The sequence below is a fragment of the Molothrus ater genome, chromosome 1 (assembly GCF_012460135.2).
Source record: "Molothrus ater isolate BHLD 08-10-18 breed brown headed cowbird chromosome 1, BPBGC_Mater_1.1, whole genome shotgun sequence".
NCBI lineage: Eukaryota > Metazoa > Chordata > Aves > Passeriformes > Icteridae > Molothrus > Molothrus ater.
In genome coordinates this window covers 120,453,254-120,475,761 of record NC_050478.2, presented here as the reverse complement: position 1 = coordinate 120,475,761, position 22,508 = coordinate 120,453,254, and positions in this window count along the sequence as shown.

Sequence of the window (22,508 nt, the reverse complement as noted above, 5' to 3'; positions counted from 1 at the left end):
TCATGGACAGTCATTTTAAATCATTTTTTTGATTATATTTTGTCTGTTAATAGTTCCTAATTGCACAGAAAATTCAGACATAAAGCATAATTAGAATAGTTCAAAGGAATGTCTTTCAGCACACCGTGACTTGTTGTTATGTACACACAATAATTTCTTAATTGCTTATAGAAGACTCTAATGTTCTCTTAATATAAATTACACAATCATAAAGATTAGATTTTAGGCAACTTATTAAGTCCTATAACCATAAAGCATCCTCAATCACATATCTTCTTGATAAGCATTTGGATATGAAGGCAAAAACTGTAAGCTACCAATAATTGTTTCAATCAGAATGACATTTTCTAATGAATTTAAGCAAAAGATATAAATGTCAATACAGCTCTGAGCTTTTCTTTTATAGGACCTTGTCAATATGTAATTAATTATTCAACTAGAGTTCTGTGTGGCTCAGGGCAGCATTTCAAAGAGCTTTCTTTTTTAAATTGCAAAGTCATCATAAGATTGCTTTTAGTTGATTCTTCTTTTTTCCCATTTAGAAATTGTGTGTGTATAAAAGCTCACGGACACCTGTGAGGTGGCATATGCAGTGCAGTGATAAAGTGAGGAGCAAGAGGCTTTTTAATAGCAGTAGGCTTTAGCATATGCTTTTAATACATTGCAAAATTCTTCCTTGTTTTAAAAGTGCTCGTGTTTCATGTTCAGATTTGAATGGGGGTCAAACAGAAAGATTTATTTCCTTTTTTTCCTCACTTATGCATGTAAGAGGATGTTTGCTTCATTAACTTTGAAATTCACTGGCCAAATAGACTGCATATTTTAGAGGATTTAAGTAAATGTGCCCCAAAGTTCACACAAATTATTATAGAGCATTTCAGTCCTCATCTTGAAGGAATGAGACATGATGCATCTGTTAATAAAAACAAAAGAGTATTGCTTGTATTTGGCAAAACAGTTGTATTTTGTACTTAAGACTTTATCAATGTCACCTCTTGTTATTATTTGGTACTTTCTTCCTGAAAGTCAGGACAGTTAATTAAATCTCAGTGTACCCTGGTGGGTTTCATAGAATGGCTTTATTCCTGTGAGGGAGATTACATTCATTAGGACAACTTTCCAGATGATATTCAGAACTTAAGTTTGCTTTTTGGTATGCTGCTTTTGCCAGCTGAGAATTTAGCTCTTACTTTCCAGAATAACCACTCATGTCCCACTTGGATAGATATGGTCATGTGTAAGATTGGGATGTAGTTACACAGAAGTTTTTTCTTCTGTTAAAGTACCAAGATCTTATATGAAGCAAGTGATGGTACCACAACTGGTAATTTTTGGTTTCTGACACTTCTTCTGCAGAACCAAACCTCTGAATGAAGCTTAAAAATAGTGTCTAGAGGAAAACCTTTGCAACATTACATTACAATGAGATTACCATCTGCAAATCTTTGAATAGTGAAAGGGTGAGTTACATCTACATCTTCTCAGCCTAAAAGCAGCATTTTAATATATTTTTCAGCAAGTTCCAGCAAAAACTTCATTTTAACTTTGGCAAAGATTTCTGTATTTTTCATTCTGAAACCTTGTTGCTGCAGTTAGCTGTGGAACAGCCCATCTTTGTCTGTGGTGGGGGCTGGTAAATTGGCTGTGGTTATTCTCATTTTTCCCACTGTATAATCAATTGGCAGCTTTGAACTCTACTTTGAAATCTCCTTCAAGGATCATGTACACTACACACTACAATATGTTAGCAAATAATTTTAAATGCATACTTGAGACATGAAAATGAGATTAAATAAAAATGAACATGAAAAGGCATGCTTGAGATATGACATCTGTCAGCCACCTGCTTAAATTATAGCTATCCAGTCAGGCCAGATGTACTGGTAGGTGTATGCAATTTTTACACCTATATTGCATGAAAGTTTCAGTGTTTGCAAATTGACTGTGGTTGCAACTCTCCAGATACTCCTCTCTTCTTTTTACATGTGATGATACCATTTTTTTCAAGTGAATAAAGTGAGATTTCTAAGAGCTTCAAGAACTGAAGCATTATACAAACCCTAAAAGCATCTTATCTCGTGGAACAGGGTTTTTTTGATACATCTTTGTAATACTTTGAATGCAAGTTTTGACAGTTTTACTCGAGCAAAGACATGATTTGTGAGGAAAATTAGAATTTCAGTGATGAATTCACCATTGGTATGAAAACCTTGTAGGCAGGCTTTTCATTTACAGCTTGTTAAAGACTTAACTTTCTTCAAAATTCTTTATTTTTTCATTTAATAAGGACCAAAATTAATAGAATAATGCATAGGTATCAATATCTTTAAAATCTATTGATTTCAGCTGTATTCAACTTTTGAGCTTTAACACTGATGGTGAAAACACATGACATGGCTGAGTCTAGTTGGTTATATAATCTTTGGTCCCTTGTCTTCATTAATAAAGGACAGAATCAATTTAGTATGGTTCTGAATTAATATAATTTTTAAATGTTAAAAAAAAAGATATTGAGTTTATTACTAATATTACTTAGAGGTGTGAAATTTTCACCTTTGTTGCTTGTTTAGTGCTTTCTCCTTCCACTACTGTTTTACTAGAAACAGGTTTCTGAAGAGGAGTTAAGATAGTAGTAAAAATAATGTTGCATGAGGGAAATTATATTAAAAAGGAAAAACTTGTTAAAACCAGAGGGAAACATGGGTTTTCAGAAAATTGCACCATACAGTAAATGTTTTAGGACATACTAAATGCAAAGACTTTCAGCTTTTTTATTTTTACACCTTTTAAAATACTTTTTGATAGTTTAGGTGAAAAGATTCCTGAGTTGAGACTTGTTTGTTTCAGGAAAAAAATCCTTTTCTACAGACCATTGAATTTTTTCCCAAACCAGATAACTCTAGCTGGAAATCATCAAGGCATCACGTCATTAGTGAGGACGAAAGACTCTTGCTTCACCTCTCCCTGATACAAAGCTTTTTTCCCACCATTTTAGGCCCTGAGGTTGCCAACAGTCTTCCCTCTTGCTCTGAAACAAGCTGACAGCCTCAGGCATTCCAGCAGGCTGTGTAACAAAGCCTTTTCAAGACCTACTTGGTGGAAAATCAGATTATTTATGAGATCATACATGGTGTCCATTGTTGTTGGCTTGTAGTTCTTTTTTGGTGGTCTCATCCTTCTGTGCATTGCTATGGTGCCTTTGATTTTATTTTTTGGTATCCATCAAAGTAGGCTGAAAGAATGGGTGAAGAAAGATGCTCTCCATTGACATCACTCTTGCTTATCATCTGCTGCTACGTGGTGAAGAGGAGAAAGTCAGTCTGACCCACATGTGAGAGAGGACAGTCCAGCTCTTAACAGCACCAGGTCTGAGACTGAAAAAAATTCAAGCAAATTAGAATATAAATAAGAAGTGACTTCTTGATTGCAGCCATAGCTGGTTCCTGAAAGGAAGCAAGGCACAATTTTTGTCTGTAGTGTTGTTTTCCTTGCTTCAGCAGCTCAATAGGATGAACCTGATTTTTTGAGGTACAGTTTTACTTTTGTAGGTAGGGACTGAAAGGCTTTCTTGTGACAACTGACAGATCTTAGCCTCTGGGGAACTGTCTTCTGTGTAAAGTGAAGTTGCCCTGTCAGCAAAATCAAAAACTTCATTAAAATAGCTGAACAGAACTGTAAATGGAGATCAGGCAGTTTCTTGTTATAACCTGGTTTCCTAAAGCAAAAAGGCTTTTGCAACCAGATTCTTTGTATGTGTCTGTCTAGCTGCATGTCTCCTAATAATAACTTTTCAATTTCTTGGGAAATCTCAATCCAGTGTGATGGAAAGCTAGCCAGCCTCACATGTGTCACACTCCTTTAAGCTTTAGGAAAACACAAAGATGGATTGTGGAGAATGTGTGGAGGTGTCCTTGGCTGATGAGAGGCTAAAGACAAATGTATCTTTGGGTGGACATCTGTGGAACTCTAGGATAGGGCTGTTGTGTACTGCTGGTGGTATGGTTGGAGGCATGCAGGTCTCCAGTGCAGGCAAGCTGCCTTTTGGTCCTAAAGGTGCTGTTGATGACACAACCCCTTGTGTGTCCCTCTCCCCAGACTGGGGAGTTGGTAAGAGGTACCTGGCTGGTCTCTGTCAACCCCAAGCCATTGCACCCTCAGGACTTCCAAGCCCAGACAATTTGCTTTTAAACAACTTGCATCCCAAAAGCCAGACCCTTTCCTCTCCAGAACTACACCAATGTCATCAGCACACCTCTCCTTCTTCCCTACCACTTGAATCTCTTCTCTTAAGGCACTCCATGATCTTCTCTTCTAGAAGATCTCTTTGAGAAGATTCTCTTCTCTTCCCAACACAGAAGCTCCAAACCCACTGCAGCTGCTCCACCACCAGATTTCAGCCTGGTTACAAGGGCTGCTTTGAGCCAGCTGCCCTCCCCTGGCTGCCCATGTTCATTGCCTCCGCCTCCATGGGCACTGGATCTCTTGGAGTTATCTTTGTGGGGAAAAATGTCCTCCTACCCCCACTCCTGGTTTTCAGGAGATGTAAAAAAACTGGTTAGAAGCAGCAACTGTGAAAATTGAAGCCTGTGAGCTATAAAACAGAGGGAATCTCTGGCAAGGCCCTGTAAGTAACTCTAAGCCTGTAATTTTCTCTACTCACAGCCTTGCTCTAAAATACCCTGGCTGACCTTCCTGGCACGTTGTGGGGAAAGTTCAAATATAGTCAAATGCAAAAATCTTTCATTTATACTTGCTGTCATTAGCTTCTGGAATGTCAAAGCACAATTTCTCGGACTGCTTGATGGGTTACAGGTTGATTATCTCTTACTCTAGTTTTAGTGGTTCTTTTAATCCTATTTTTTTTTTTTGTAATTGCACTTCTAATTATTTTAGAAGTTCCCAGGATACTGATAGTCTATGCATCTAAAAGGCATTTCAGCAAAAATATTAATGGAAATATCCTTGCAGATGAGGATTAGGAGCAGCACAAGGAATGGAGTAACTCTCATTAGGCTGGAGACTTTTTCTTCTGAGTCTAAAATGCTAATGGAGCATCCTGTAGTGTCTGTATGAAAAGACTCTATGTTCCTTCTGTATTTATAGATTGCAGAGTGGGAGATGCAGACAGTGCATACCCGGAATTAGATGGTTATTTTAGATGGTGGAAAGCAGGAGGGAAATTTTCAAATTAGAGTGTGAGAACATAACCATGTGACTTACTCAAATTAATAGGAACTGCATAGTGTAGTCTCTATGCACCACATTGAAAATTTCCCTGGGTGTTTTTATGCAACCAGAATAATATGCAGGCAATGAAGTAAAAGCCAGTGTAAACACAAAGTGATCACATAATTTTACATGTTTTTAATTATTGACATAAACTCCACTTTTCTCCAGAAATAAAAAATACTTATGAATGAAGTAGGTAAACACAAAAGAAAACTGTTTCAGCAATTATTTAGAATGGAAATATTTTTTTAATTTACTTTCTAATGAAGTCACTAAACTTGCTTGCACATTTAGAAAATATATTTAAAATCTTCACTCCCATGTATGTATAAAAACCCCCAAAATGCAGATTATTGCGTCACTCTAAAGGAGATGTTTATGTCAACCAGGTATCAAACCACCTTCTAGTAATGTATCCAGAGTCTTAATGTGATCTCAATATTGGATTAATTGAATTCTTTGTACTCTGAAGACTGTAGCTGCACTGCAGGATGACATGAGAAAGGTGTAGAAGGTAAAAGGAAAGGCTTCTGCATTTGCTTCAGAACCCATCTATCCACTCTGTCCTGTGTCCAGTTACTGCTGGCTTAGTAAAAGACACATGGTGCTTATCATTAATTAAGTCATGAATGGTGTTAACTTTATTATCCACTGGGCTTTCATTCAACATCATAAATCCAAAGCAAAGCTCATGGTTTCTGATTGTCAGTCCAGCTCAGGGAAAGAATGAAAGAAGAAGTGGTTATGTCTGAAAACAAATATCATATGGTGTCTGCATCCCTCCAAAACTCAAGAGCTGCAGAACTAATTTCAGCTGTCAGTATATTGTTGTACCACCTTGGCTTTCCCAGGACAGATGTAGCAGGTCAAAAAATGACAATGCCTGCAAAATGAGTATAATTCTGAATCAATATAGCCCTTAAAAAACCTGGCATGAGAAGTAGGTATTCTGCAGCTTCCCCTGTCTACCAAGTGGTTTTCACATTTTGAAGTCTTGTCAAAAAGCAGCAATCTTCTGCAAAATAATTCCATCACAAATTAGTCTGTCATGGGCTTTGTGAGTTCATCTTAAATTCTCTGCCCTATGGACTGCATGCTGGATGCAAAAGATTAGAGACAAGAAATATTTTTCTTTCTCTCTGTATAACACAGCTTTAACCAAAAGATCCTCAACTGCTGACATTGTGAAGCAACAAAATTCCTTCCCAAGGCTCCAAACTCAAAAAAGAAACAATCAATCACATCTCCAGCAGGACCAAGAGTCTCACACCCTTCCTAGCAAGATGTGGTGTAGGAATGGTCAGAGGGGTAAGGAGGAATATATAACAAATTGATCAGAGAGATCAATTGATTAGAGAATATGTAACAATTGATCTCTCAGTATCAGAGAGAGTGATCCCCTACAAACAAAACACAAACACCTTCTTAATCCTATAGAATATCTAAGAGAATAAATTCCCCTGGCAAATACATGTGGATATTCCCCCAGAGAAGCAAATTTTAACAGGCTTGTGTAAAGAAAGGCAAACTGTGTAAATTGACTATTGAAACAGTAAATTGTGGGAGCTGGAAAATCCTACAAGGTGAATGTGGGCATCATCAGCTGTTACTGGCAGCTCATGAACAAATGGAGAGCAAAACCTTGAGCCACCCAGCTTGTGGTGCCACAGGAGTGTTATCACTGCCAGTGTAATTCAGAATATCAGTGATTCCTACTTCAGGGGTTCGGATCAGGAGAGATGAGAGAGTGAAATCTAGATGATTTCACAGAAATCATCTAATATATACATCCACTCCATTCTCTTACCTGCAGAGTCAAGAGGAGGGAAGTGAACATCTGACCCACCATAGGGCGGTCACCCCTGTGTGGGAGAACAAGCTCCAAGGAAGGAATTTGTAACGAGCTTAGCGGCGACACACTGGCGTGTTGGACAATGCATTGACTTCTGTGATAAATGCTCTCTGGAAAGTAATTTCCAGAGCTAGCAAGGAATTATGTAAATGGAGAAATAATCAGATAAGGTGATCAAGAGTGAAGAAATGAAACAGTCTTTCAGGGCTCAGTTATGAAAAGATGATTGGAATGCATTTAGCAGTATTCAGCTAATGAAGTTAGAGTTGTAATTGCAGGCAGGTGAGGAGACCAAACAAATTTTAAATGATAAATCTGTATTTATGGTTTTTAGGCGTGGAGGAAGTCAGGCTTGGACTTAATTTTTTTTTCTTTTTTTGTTTTCTAGTTTGTGAATACATTTGCACATTTCAGAAGTACATTTTTGGGGATTTTCAAATCTTGGAGCTAATCCAAGACCAATACAAGTGATGAAAATTTACTGGATTTGCTTCTTTCAGTAGAACCAACCCTACAGAGATGTTAATTTGGATAGCATGGCATTTGATGTTAGGCAGGGAAGGATGCTGTGGCTTATTAGCTCTTCTGGGATAGAAGGAGAGAAACACATTGTCATATGCTAAAGGAGATATTAACTGTCACTCCCCTGAGCACATGACACCTATGTGGAAATCTTATGAAGTCTGGGTATCACTATTTTCATTAAATATGAGGTTTCCACATTTCCACTGATGTCTGCCTGTGTACTTTCATGTTTATTGACTGTTAGATGACATCACTGCTTTCTGATTGCAAATACTTTGCATTACTACTAGCTCTCAGCTATTTGAGGGAAGATTTATTGGTATTATCCATGGATCTTTCTAGCAAGAGAAAAGCTACACATGCTTAAACAGTGCTGAAGTTGGAAATTCAGCAGGTATCCCTAAGCTGTGCAGCGCAGTTTTATTAAACCAGAGAACTTATGCCTTGCAAAGTTAAAAGCAAGCTCAGGTGAGTGTAAAGGTTTAGCAAATCAGTGTCTCAAAGCAGTCTTTTAGATCTCTGTGATTTATTGGGTTTTTATTCATAGTCATGAGTTTCTAAACCAAGTGTAAACAGAAGTCTTCTCTTATTAAGGCTCTCTAAAGTCCACTTCTCTTACTAAATTAATAGGAAACATTTTTATTGCATATTAACTTACAGCTATTTTCTCACTGCCATTCATTTCAAGTCATTTTATTTTACCCATTCAAATTTTGAGGAACTGGTGTCTTGGTGAACTTCAGTGCATCCAAACATGATGAGGTAACTAGACCTGTTTCCAGCAACCTGTACTGTGAGGATGGACTCCAGCCAGCAGTACACAACCCCCTTGAGGTCAGGAGGACAACTGATGGGTACCACAGTCCACCTTTGGACTGGACTGCAGGGCAGTGGCCTGGGCTGAAGCAAACCCCAACACTGGTTGACAGTAACCTTGTAATGTAGGACCTGCTCAAATTAATTTCATCCTGCACATTCATCAGATGGTAAAAAAAAAAAAAAAATAAGCAATTCCATATTACATTGATGTAAAAATAGTTGACCAAAAAGTTGCTGCTTTAGTGCATGTGCTGCATAACTATATACTATTATTTTATTTACTTACTTACCAGGAAGACAAGAAGCAAATCCTGTAATTCATCAGCTAGTAGAGTAAGATTTGTATAAGCCTCCTGCTGTGCTTGGTATACCACATTTGCCTGAGGCCAATTACTGTGATGCTGATTCTGTTTTAATTCAATCTTTAGAGATGCATACACAATATTTTATACTATTTTGAAGGTGAAGACATTAAGAGTGTTTTCTTGTTTAAAGAACAAACAGACCAACAAAAAAGAAATTATGAGTATTTTACGAGAAAGGAGATTGGAGAAGAGAAATGCACTCTAGGGCTATCATTGCTGCTTTGTGGCAGCTCTTTTTGGGTCTCACAGAAGAACAAGAGCAGCTGAGGGTCAGCCACTCTCCATCCCTAGGATTTCCCATTTTCAGCTGTTCCTGAGACCACCACGCAGTTCCTGAGACTATTTTTGAATTCAAAACCATTCTAGATGCAGATTAAGCTTCAGGAGGGGAAGCCTTCATTCTGGAGACTTGAGAGGTGGGTAAAATTCATCAGTGGCTGCAGGGGCTGGGGATGCTTTAGTGAATGGCCAAAGCCCATTGGGGCTTGGTGGAGCAGGAGGTGTCCTCAGGCAGGGCAATGCAGCCCTTGTGTCCCAGGCACCATAAGGCATCACCTGCAGCATTCAGTCTCCACAAGTTTAATTTTGCGTTTTTTTCAGAAACTGGTCATCTGCAGTGGAGTACATTGATAGAATATATTTCAAACTAATGCATTTTCAGGCTACTAAAGCTAATAAATTTTCCAAGGTGTCTCTAATTTAGGCTTTTGTGCTTTCCAAAAGAGCTATTAAAAATCAGCCTGGATACAAAAACCACGCTGCTTGTAATTACAGTGGCACTGGATTCACCAAAGACAAATAAGCATTTCTGAGTTGCACTCAACACATTCCTTATACTGATAGCAGACAGATTGCAATTTTTAAAAAATCAAATTATAAGAGTTAAAACCAGGTTACTCAACTTTGTTTCACGTTCTTCATGCAGTTGTCTGCTGTTGTGTGTAGCTCTGTGTCCTGTTATCCTTATGATTTTGCATTCTTCTGGTACCAATGCAAGAAAAGCATTCTGCCTCTGCCCAGTGTGCAGCACCCATGCTGTGTCTCTCAGCTCATGAACTGCCATCCAGTGCAAGATGCATTTTTGTTTGTCTGGACCTACTTTAGCAACACTGTTTAATGGAGGTGGTTGTGTATGGAGATTCCTGCATTGTGCAAGGCAAGGCATCCCTAAAGATGCATTTTCAGAACTTCCTCAGGTGAATAGCTTGGGTGGATATGAATACTTCACTCTTTTGGGCATGCAGATGTGGTACAAGACAGAGGAGCAAGGTATAGGATTTGTTTTTTAGATACTGGAATCACAATTTTGCTTGTTCTTAATTCTTGTGAAACTCACTTGAAATTTTTGATTTAACCTATTTCCCTCTAAATTAGTGACATGTTTGCAAGGACAAAATGTCTGACTGTTGTCTGTGACTTTTTTTTTCCCCCTTGAGCTCAGGTTTGAAAGGGATCTGTCATCTTGTGTTTGTGAGCTCAAAGTGTAATTATGAATAATGGGTTTAAGAATTAAATATTTCTTCAAAAAGGTCTATTTTAAAGCAGGATTTATATGTAGAAAATATATATAATGCCATTAATTAAAAAAAAAATTGTATTGGTAGCCTGGAAGTATCCAAGCAGTAAAAAGAGTTTAAGCTTTGTTTACATTTTGGCTGCAAGAGGTGCCTCTCTTTAAGTATTTAGATAAACAAACCAAAGCTGCTGTTTTCATTAGCACATAACACAGAGCCCAGTTTCCTTACCTGAGAGAACGTTAAACTAAAATTCAGTGGCAGAAAGCAATTTGATCTCTTGCAAATATCCGTCTTGATAAACCTTACTCTATGGAAAAGAAGCCCCAACAAGCCAACCTTCAAATTTCGTACCTATTGACATTGCTTAATAAAAACATCTCCAGTGCTGGTGCTTCTGGGTGTGTTTCCAATAGCAATGTGATTGCAAGGCTCCGTGGATAAAGTTACCAATCCTTTGAATTCTGACCTTCAGTCTAAAACAGCTTTAGAGGTTACTCTTTTTCCTTTTTGTGAGATTGCAGAGAAAAAGTTAATGCTGCTGGAAGGAAGCGGGGGAGGGAGCTGGGCTTGGAGATGGGAACTGGGTCTTTGAAGCCATCTGAGAAGTTTTCCTTTGGCCTTGATTTGTAACAACAAATATTGGCAGTCTGAATCAGTGATTATATGAAGTTTCAAAATAGAGCCGAATGCTCTATTTTGAAACTTCTGTGAATACAATTACTATTGAGACCCAATTGATTCTGAGGGAAATTATACTGTTGGGTTTGACAAAGTCTGGATTCTTGGGGCAGCTGTAGCCACCAAAACTTGAGAGTAGCTTAAATCCATCATCTGTGTCTACAGGGAGGGGAAACCTCAAAATTGGGTCCCCTGCATTGACTGGAAGTGTCTCTCTCCCCCCTGAGAATGAGGGTTTGGATGATCTTTGACTAAATCCTTAATTTTAGATGATTACACATAGGTGAGAATCTAGCTTCTGCTGAACAAATGATGCTCATGATATAATTACTGTAAGGTTTAGAAGAATATATTGTGTTAAATTACCGAAAAACAGTTTCTGGGAAAAACATCATTGCAAGTGTAAAATAAATCACAGGACTATTTTAACTTCAACTTCCACTTTGTCCTTTCCATTACAAGGCCCACAGTGGGGAATATTTATGCATGTCACTTTTAGAAGATATTCAGATCACCAAAAGAAAAATTTGTGTAACTGAATGTTTCAAAGTTAACAATGCACATATTTACTAATATGTATGTAATAATTTCAGCTAATGCAAAGTTTGTAATTTGAATGTGTATTGATGAGTCACATATATTAGTCATAAATGCTGGTTTGTCTTAATAATTTGTCAAAGTGAGCCTGGGTTGTTGTTTTTCAATATTCTTTCTAATTCAAAATGCTTTAATCAATACTTATTTTCCCTATATAATATTTTTTGGGTTTTTTTGTGCAACCTTATATGTCAGTAGCTGAAAAATTATGTAATAATTGGCACAAATAACTAAAATACAGTAATGATCCACTGCTCCATCTACTGTTGAACAGTGACATGAATAACACTCCAGAAAAAAATACAAAATGCATTTAGGAAATAATAACAAAATGGAAATTACAATGAAAAAACCTATTGTTTCTGTGGTTAGTGAGCAAACATCTTTTTCTAGCCAAGTAAAGTATTCTGAGTATGACTTTAATTCAGAGTTAAAAAACAAAGAGGAACTTTCCATCTTCTTTTTCACCTTATAGGAGTTGCTGAGAAAACTGGTTTTGTTCACGTAAGTGGGAAAAAGTTGGAAAAAAGATACTCTAGTATTACTGAGCTGACTGATGTCATACAGGGCGCTGCATTTATATCACTGGCAAAAATGTAAGTTTTTGCTGTGAAAAAAAATTTGCAATGGTTTGTAAGTTCTACCTTTATTCTAGTAGCACTAAATGAAAGGTGAGGAAGGCCTAAGCAGTCGTGGGAGGATGAACTATGGAAAAATGGCATGTGTGTGAAATGATGTGTTTTATAGTCTTTGCAGAACAACAGGACTTGATTATTTTGTCAGCTCACTGGTAATCTCTCATTTATAGTGTGCTCTTCCTGCAACCCAGTCTTCCGAGGAACTACTGATTATAGCTTTTATCACCCCTTAGACTGCTAGCAAGCTGCTTCTCATCATCAGCGGTGCATTTGATTTGACTTGTTCATTTTTATAAGCAAATTATTATTCACATATCACAGTGAAGGATGATTATTTTCAATGTTTAGGCAGTTGTGTTTCCATGCTGAGCTGGAGTAAAAGCCTGAATGTCAATTAGAAAAATTAGCTGTTTCTTAAGGAAGCTCACAGCTTGCAACTTACTCCCTTCATTTCACCTCCTATCTTGTAAACTGATAATTCTTCAAATAACTTTCTTCAGACACATCTTTGTTGTCTTCAGCAGGACTTCTTTTAAAAATAGTTACATGTTTATGTTTCTTTTGAGCAGAGGTTTTTTGTGCAAAAAATTAAAGTAGCACTCCACTGTTTTTTAGGTACTGCAGACAGTATTAAAAGTCCTCCTGTAAAACTCTTGAACTTAATTGGAAAATGGCAGGTAATTTTCTATAGCTCAATTTAATAGCTAAAACACTGCTAAGATGAAGACTTTTTTAGTTGGAAAAGCTACATTACTTTTAAACTTGGAGTAGATCTCCGAGCTCTGCCCTCAGGATGCCACAGACCTGGTGTCTCAGTCTTTGGGGAAAAGCCATCATTTTTGGATAGAACATCTACTTCTGATGATGTGGAGAGCAAAGCTTTTCAGTATTTTTGTGTGCCAGACATTTTCTTCATGAGATTTCTAGAAGAGACAAGTAAGGTAGGGTGTTAAAAAAACCAGAAGGGAAATTATAGTATTAGATACATTTAAAATTTAAGTTCATCTAGGAAACCTTTCCTTCACCCTGCCAAACAACTTTTTTATTTTGCATTTAGAGTACTGAGTATATATATAATTTGCACTACTGGTGCTTGTAAATGTATATACACGCACACAAACTATTTTTTCATCTCTTTAACATAATGCTTTTAAGATGCAAGAAGTCTACTGGAAAAAAAACCAAGCATACTTTCACTTTGGAGAGTGAAAAATTGAGACACACTAAGGGATTGGCTTCAAACTAGACTTCTAACACTTCTTCTGTGGGCAGTCTCTGCATTTGTTTGTGTCATAGCTGTCAACTATTTCAGAATCATATGTAAGTCATGCATTCATTCAAAAAGCTAAAGCAGCATCTAGTTAGCATTAATAAAGATTACTATTTCCTATTTTTAATTATACTAAATATTCTGTAATTTGTACTGAAATGATGGCTTGAAAACAACTACAACTGCCTGCAAACTAGCAAAACTAGCAAACTGGGGCTGGCAGTTCATACGTGTTCTGGCTAAGGACGATGGCTAACAGCACATACCTTTTCTTATAACACATTACACACAGACCTTAGTTCAATATGAATTTTATTCAATATATCTTGAAAGAATATAATTAAGTTGTTCTTCTTAAGCACACTGATAGTTTTTGGACAGAACACTTTAAACGGTTGATTTCTGTCACTTTTACTGTTTGTATTTACCAAGGTCTTTCTGCTTTTGCTCACATGAGTAGCATGAGACAATACGAGCTCCTGTCAAATGCTGCAAACTTCTGTTCCAGCCAGGGATGTCTCTAGGCAACAGCTGCTATGTGTAAGATAAAACTTGTATGGAGGCATAGGAGGGATATTGCTGCTTCAGAGGGTTCTGACGTCGCACTGCAGTTGTTATGGGAAGAGCCAGGTGGTGGCTCTCAGGAGCAATGGGATACATCTTTTGCTTTAGTGAAGTGTGGTCTTCCTAGGCCTATTTCTGATATTAAATATTTTAGTAGTATTTCCTGCTTGGAGACAAACATATGAACATCCCACTGTTCCATATCCATCTTTCATCTAATTTTTCTTAATTACCAGAACATCTGTAATCGTGGCACCTAAGCGCCCAGTAAATGTTGTGCTCCAGATGGACCCATTTTACTTGTGCTAAAACAAGTGTGTGACACTGCATATGAAGTTAAAACCATATTGCATGAGTAATGGTTGTAATAATATACCCAGTGGCTTGTTGTGCATTTGATGTTATGTAATAGGCCTGGTCTTTCACTTCTTAGGACTCTTGAGATGCCAGCTGCATTAATGGGAATGCAGAATCGGGACAAATTTAGGCATGATGTAAACATATGCAAATCCCACTGAAATCTCTGTTCCAAACCCAGTGTTAGTGCAATTGTGGTTTGAAAATGATGTTGGGTGCCAGTGACCAACAACCAACCCTGCACTGATTTGGTATGCAGTTACTGGGAAGAACAAACCCCAAAAGATAAGTAAACAAACCTCTTTTAAGTAGGTTTCAAATTGGTGCAGTACTCAGCTGTCATAATTAGATTACCTATTGAAATAAAAAGAACTGCACTCACTTAAACCAAATGAGGATCTGGTCCATGGTATCAGCTGTAGGATAAGTTCATAGGTTAGACCCTATCACGGGGTAATGATATACACTGATCTGAAGTCCAATCTTCAGACATCAGATAAAGAACTTTAAGGCACTCTTTAATGGCTGTATAAACACAGAGGACCCTACTTTATCTCATATCCCCCATCTAGATCATTTATATAGCTTCAGTTCCCATACTGCTTACATGCCATACTACAGAAGAGATTAAAAATTCAAAGCTGATTCTTTTCTTGCAATGCATCGCCAACACCCTTTTTCTGATCATCTTAGCCTCTGTGTAATTTATCCCATGTTTATCCTCACATCATCAAGCTCTGTACGTGTGTGTGGGGATCTGTCTTACTTTAATTAAATACAGAGACTGGGCACACTCCTGAAGTTATTACTTAGATATAACTCCCAGTAGGGACTACAAACTAAACAACAATAAGCCTGTTTCAGTCACCTTTACATTTAAAATATAAAATTTATTCATGTATTTGTGCTATTTGGTTTTGGTTTTTCTTTTTTCAATAATGGAGTGAAATAGATTTATGCTAAAATTTGCGTGCATCATTGAAGTCACAGTCTTCTTTTTAAATAATTTTTTATTTCCATATCGTCATTTAAGTATCACTGTTTTTGAAAAAGGGTTTTGAGTTACATTTTCCAGTGTTAGATTGTACCTCACAACAACAATAATATATTTTTTGAGTTTTTCTAGAAAAAAAAATGAACTGCTTTGTTAAAGTGTGTGCCTGATATTATTCTTTTAATAGATGTAGCTCCTACAGTCAGTGAAGCAAGATGTGTCTTTGTATCAGATTGCGTATGGCTTTTAAAAAATGATCTTATTAACGCTGGTAAAGAATTCAGTGGTAAGCATTTTCCAGAAGATCGTGGCTGTTCCAAAAAAACATTTAGTTAAGAAAGATTGCATAGCCTTGTGCTTCAGGGTTTCAGTGACTTTTACCTGACAAAACTGTGTGACTCCATAATAAGTAATTTGCATTTCGTTCCCAGTTTAATATAGAACACGGTAAATAGTTTTCTTGGCATGAGCTGTGGTTTGTGACTCTGAAGAAGTGATGGGATTGTGTTTGTGCTGGCTATGCAGACGGGCCCAATCGAAAGCTGCTTATTTTGACCTGGCTTCCCATATATGGTGTGTGACTGTCCCGAGATCCCTTTTCTCCGCTAAACAAAATGAAATCCTAGGTGCGTTCTCAGCTCGAGGTTGACTTGTAGCTTTGCAAACCGATCTGAAGTATTCCCAATGTACTTGCTGCAAAATAATGTCTCACTTACTGGGATGTAGTAGCCAGAAGATATTTCTCCTCTAGAAGTATTGCTTTCACATTCACAGATTAGTTAATTGAAGGTAAGGATATATTAGCAGTCAATAACCACAGGTTTTTTGTAAAGAGGAAAAAAAGTTCTGTTTCAATCTGTTTATACAGTATACAGTTTGGGGGGGTTGTTGATTTTTAGTTTTGTTTTGGTTTTTTAAAATTTAGTACTTTAGACTTAGCGTGGTATTAAGACTTCTTTTTTGGTACTACAAATTGTTACGCTGTTTTCCTCATCATATTTGGATTATGAGCACTGAAAAACAGTGTAGAAATATTAGCGTTACATGAAGGGAAAGATACTGTCTGCATAGTGGAAATGCTCTGGAGAATGCTGGTCAAATTTAGTTACTCTGTGTGTTATAATGTTTTTTAACATAATGTATGTATTTTTGAAAGAGTTCGGTTTTTTTTTTTTTAATTATGAGCAACTAAAGGTTCTGTAATAGAAAAGCATCATAAACCCATTTCAGTTTAATGGCTTACTAATTAAATTACTTAATTACCTATTGATTGGTAAAAGCTAAGGTTACTTAATGCACAAATTTAACTCTGTGCAACCATCTCTCCCTTCTCTGGAAACATTTATATGGTCTGTGGAAGCAGCCTTTATACAGTTTCAAATTTTAAAACTTTAGTAAGTGATTCATAATAATTAAAAGACGAATTTAACTATATTTGCAATTGTTTTTAGGTGTACAGATATTTAATGGTTTAAGTGGTTTAAACCATTTTAAAAGTTCCAGATATTTTATTTAATAAATACCCTTAAATTGGACAAGGGTAGCTTAAATAGTTTTAGCAGACCCTTTCTTTACAAGGTTGCAAGAATCTCAGACATTTGAGAACAAATCTGTTACATATCCAATCAAAACGGGCATGTCCGGACGTGCACGCTGGTTGTACGCTTAAGAGCCTCTATGAGTATCCCTGCTTAGCTTCTCTCATTGATATAATGTTGGTGTAATTCCGGTTATTCTATTAGGACGGCTTTAGTTTAAACCCAGTTTACAAGAGGGGACGCATCTACGGACAATTCAACTTTCTAAATGAGAAGGGACCCGAGGGATTTTCAGGAGTTTTTCTGGGGTGAGGCTGAGGAAGGTGCAAGGAAGGGGGGCCCTGTCGGCCGGGCAGGGGGCGGAGGGGGCGCCGGGGGCGCGCAGTTTCCGCGGCGGAGCGCGGCAGCCCCGGCTGCGTTTCGCCCGTGCAGGAGGGCTGACTTCAGACCGCGCAAGCTTCATTGCAGTTGTTGCTTTTAAACCAATAAGGCTGGGACAAGAGAATAGCTGCGGTTTGCATTACAAAAACAAAAACAAAACCCAAAGGGGAAAAGAAGAAAAAAAAAGAAAAGAAAAGAAAAAAAAAAGGCGAAGGGGAGTGAGAAGGCAAGCGGGCGCGGGAGCGGCGGCGTGCCCGCAGGCAGTGCCTGGGCAGACACACACGGCTGAGCAAACAGACGGCGGGGCTGCAGGCAGCCTCCCCTGGCCGCGCTTTGTCTGCCCAGCCCGGCCCGGCGCGGCCCGGCCCGGGGCGCTCCTGCCCCGCCGCGCCATGGGAGGCGCGCCCGCCGCGCCCTGACCGCGGAGCGGCACCGTGAGTACCGGGGCACGGACAGCGGCCGGGACAGAGCGGGACGGGCGGAGCGCCGGGAGCGAGGGAGGACAGCAGCGGGAAAGGGGCCCTGCCGCAGCCCGGCCGCCGAGGAGAGCGGGGTCCCGGGCGGCGCCGAGGGCAGCGGCGCGTTCCGCGCGTTCTGCCGCGCCGGAGGAGAGCGGCGCTCAATTATAAATCACTGGGTGCAGCAGTTAATTTTGGCCGTAGTTCAGGCTGGGGTTTGTAGGCTTCCCGCAAAACAGATGTTAGGAGGTTCTGTTTATTGTGATCAGCCAGGTTTGGGGATTCTCCTGTTTGATTTCCTCGAACGCTAATGGTTCGGCAGATAGGAGTAACGTGATGGGGAGATGTTAAATGGGGGGTGGAAATAGGCACGTACGGTACGAAACCAGCAGATCTTGTTGAAAGAGACATGAGAGCGTGAGAAAAATAATAAAGAAAATTGGGAGGAAGAATGCCTGTCAGAGATTTTGACAGTGCTTTCTGAAGCAGGAAATCCTTTTGCTTAATGTGTTTAAAGTTTCCAAACACCAAGGAAAACATGCAGATCCCCCCGGAGAACTTTTCAAGATGACAGAATAAACATCTACACAACTGAAATATCTGACGTTTATTGACATTTTAGGTGGCTTATTCAGAACGGTGATCTTAGAACAAGGAAGTTAAAGACATTCTGAAGTCTTGTTAAATTTACATCTTCCTTTTGAGCAACCAAGACCCACCAAACATTCTCTTGATGTTTCAAACACCAAGAGGAAGGACTGCCCTTTACAGTGCAAGATTGATTCTGGCAAAATAAAGTGTTAGTGCACTTAAAAATGCTTCTTTGAAGGTGGTTGGGGTTTGGTGTGGTTTTCTTTCTTCTGTAAGCAAACATTCAAAACTGAGGTAAGCGGAAGGGATAAAAGCTTTCCGGGAAAAATAATGATAGTGTATTTTGTATAGTTTGTTTAAATTTAAAAATGAGCACCGGGGGAAATTTGGAATAAGAAGTGGAAATGTGGTGTAGTGTATCATTGGAAGTTTTTAACATTAGATACCATGTATAAAGATTATTTTATTTTCCAACCCATACTGAGATGGTTCGCAAAGCATCTGCCGGAACGCAGACTACTGCTTTGGGGTGTCAAATAAATGAATGGTATTGATATGGATATGCACTGGTAAAAGTACATTGCTATACGTGTGTGTGTGTGTAAACACATTAAGAATTTCAGGTGTATAAACACGTACGCACACAACATTTTCATGTTGCTCACAAACCTATGACATGCAGTTTTTAGCCAAGCACCTCGCTGCTGTCAGAGTTTTCCCAAGGCCTGAAAGGGGTCTGGAAATGAGCAGCCATCCCCTCTCAGCAGTTCTGTGCAGTGACAGACGGCTTGAGTCATGCTTCACCTTAGGAGAAAAAAAGAATGAGTAATCATTTTGTTTGAATTGCAATAAGTATGAAATATTTCTTAGGAGCCAAAAAAAATCTTGGAAAAGCAGAAAGATATTCTTACATGGCTGGTCATAATAGAAGCATTGTCACATTGTAGTATTTCTTTCTTAAGGGGAAGAAAGTGTTGGGATTTCAAAATGTTTCATTCATGAGTGTATGAAATGAGCACATAGGATAGCACTTCAGAAGCATTAAACTGGCAATTAAAAATTTAATAACTACAATTACTTGCTTTTGCTTTAATAAGTACAATTTGTCTTTGATGTGAATATCTAATGAAAAAGCCCAACCTCTTGGAGCCCAGCATTATATGATTATTGGAAGAGTGAAAGCATTACCAAGTTTCCTGGGTTGCCAGCAAGGTGCCTTTCTGCAGCCAATTTGCATTTTAGTTTTGTAACATTTTGGCTGTTGAAGCCATTATGTCGGTAGATACTGACTGCATTGCTCTTTTAGGGAGGTAAAGAGTGCTGTTGGGAAAAAAGTCCCTTTCCCTCCCTCCCTCCACCCCTTCCTAAAAATGATAGATTTTTTTTTCCCTAAGAAGGAACACCCTCATTTGAAAACTGACATTGTCTTTGAAATTTGCTTCTTTAAAGTAGAACTGTATTTTAAGAGAAAACTTGTGTGCTGGCTATAGTTTTCTGGGTTAAATTCTTATTTTCACTTTGAAAATTTCTTTTCAGCTGGAAAAATGTTTTAAATTATAGCCATTAAAAAAATTGCTCCTAGCAAGCAAAAATACTGTGGAAAACCTGTAATTTAGACAAGTACCTACATTTTATTTGCTCTGTGCTGCTGAAATTTAGAATCTCTTCCCATTTACAGTTTACTTTTCACAGAACATTATTAACTTTTTGGCTTCATACATGATCTTCTGTCAGATGCTTTTGATTTGTAATTTAGCAAAGTATAATAAACAGTGCAAAAGTCATGAATTTTCCTCTGCATCCTGAGCTCTGTGGTAGGGAAAATGTGATAAAATGTGTACCTTAAGTCTTGTTTGATGATCTCTCAAAGCAAGTTTGCCTTCTGGAAATAATTTCTGGGGTTGAAGAGCATGGTATTAACAGATTTAATGTGGCTATTCAGTGGATTGGTGGAGTACTATGTGAGGTTTAACAAAATGAGAGAGACAAATTGAACATCAACAAAACCTACATCTGTGAAGAATTATAAATTTAATTAGAAAAAAGGGCAAACTTAAAAGACCTCATTAACTAATCAGAATTTGATGTTACTGATTTAAGATTCTTAAATGGATGAATTTTAAGTAGCTTTGCTATCACTGTCCTTTTTTTCTCGCCATGTACTACATAGTGCCCAATCTGCAGTCTGTATTAAGGAGAAAGATGTGAATGTTACTGACAAAAATCAAATTATACAGAGTAATGTTTTTGAAGTATTAAGAAGAACATGTATGCAGAGCATTGAGTATGAAGGGGGTGTGACAGCTCCTTTTTTTTTGTTGTTGTTTTTTTTTTTTTTTTAATGTGACCCATTTCTGTCCAGATAAGGCCAAGCATTTGGGCTTTTTCCCCCCACTTTTTATTTGATATGTGAGTTATGTTGCCAAACTTCAATTACCCAGAAACCTGTTGACAAAATGGGGATATATGAGAGAAAGCACAAGCACACACCACCCAGAAATGTTTTTATTCTATGAATTAACTGGTCGTCATAAGTGTGGTTCCTTACTACATTGTAATTTTGTACTGCACATAAAAAACTGAAAGCATGTGAAGTGTAGCATTTTGTAAACTGTAACTAATTTCAGTCACATCTGTGTCTAATTGTTGTCTGCATTCGCATTCTTGAGAGTAGATTTATTTTTCCTGGACCACTCTGTGGATTCAGCTGACCAGCCTAAGTGAGGATTAGTTGTTTTAAAGTTATTTTGATTAAAGAGTCATTTTTAAATTTGGTAACGTGCAACACATGGTTTAAATAATCCTTGAGACACAAAGGAATATATCTAAAGTATGTCTAATGAAAATGAAAATTGTGGATATGAACTTTCACAAATCATGGAGTGTTGGAGGACATTTAAGGTATATATTTAATTCACTGTGAATGAGCTGGTTATTTTTTTTGCCCTGTCCCACAAATACATTAATGAGATCTTTCTTGCTATGCACATACATGGACATCTATATATGTATATGATGTATATATTTTCAAATGTGCAGAAGTTTCTATTTTTGTAAAAATTTGGTACTTAAAATAGTGAGGATTACATTTTTTAAAATTTGAATCAAGTATTAATAATTGTGTAGTGCATGTTGGAAAATATTGGTTTGTTAAAGCATCCACTTGAAAAAGGAAGTCTTTTCTATTATAAAAGATGGGTTTTATAAGATCCTGTGCAAGAGGGAGTGAAGATAGCTCTGTAGGCAAACCTAGTTCTCACCTATAATTTTTTCCAGGTGTTTAGAAGTAACAGCAGAAGCATATCCTAAGGCACTCTGCAGCAGTTTCTGGGGTAAAGAACTAAGGAGAAAAAAAATTCCTTAAACCAAAATGCAGAGTTTTGACTCTATCTGCAAGTCTAGTTTGATTTGGCATGCAGTGATGTATTGAAAAGCGTGTTATGCAGTACTTTAAGTACCCAGTTATAAAAAGATTGATGTTCTTCAGCATGCATTATTGCATGCTTCTTGACATCATTTGTAGTGTTCTTCCTTGCCTGACTGCCCCTAGCAGTTGTTTACTCTTGCTAGTAGTAATTCTGTCTGTGATTAAAAATAACAAAAAACCCACCCTACAGACACATAAGTAGGATTTGCTCGGATGATTTTTATGGCACTTCAAATGCCTCATCTCCCTTGTCTTTGCTCTGTGATCATTTAAGGGATGTCAGTTCAGGTTGAATGGAAACGTACAAGAAAGATCCTCACTGCAGACATTGGGAGGATATATACCTTGCCCAGAGAGGCTTTCGTGTGCTTTTAAGCTAACAGAGCATATTTCCACCTGAATTTTATCACCTGCTGACAATTGTTACTGCCTAAAGGTTGTTGGTAAAGCAACAGTGTTTTTCTGATGGAATATGAAAACTATTACTCACCTGAGTTATAAAAGGAATGATTTGATTAAACTAAAAAATTATTGGTGGGCTTTCCAGTGGAAAAAGATTCCTTTTCTTCATGAGCGACCTCAGAGGTAAATTCTACAGCTTCCTCCCATTTATTTAGCCAGAAGTATCCTTTTAAGTAATTTTACCAGAAATCTCATTAGCAACTGCAATTTTTAGGAATAAGACTATGCAATAACATGTGGAGTTTT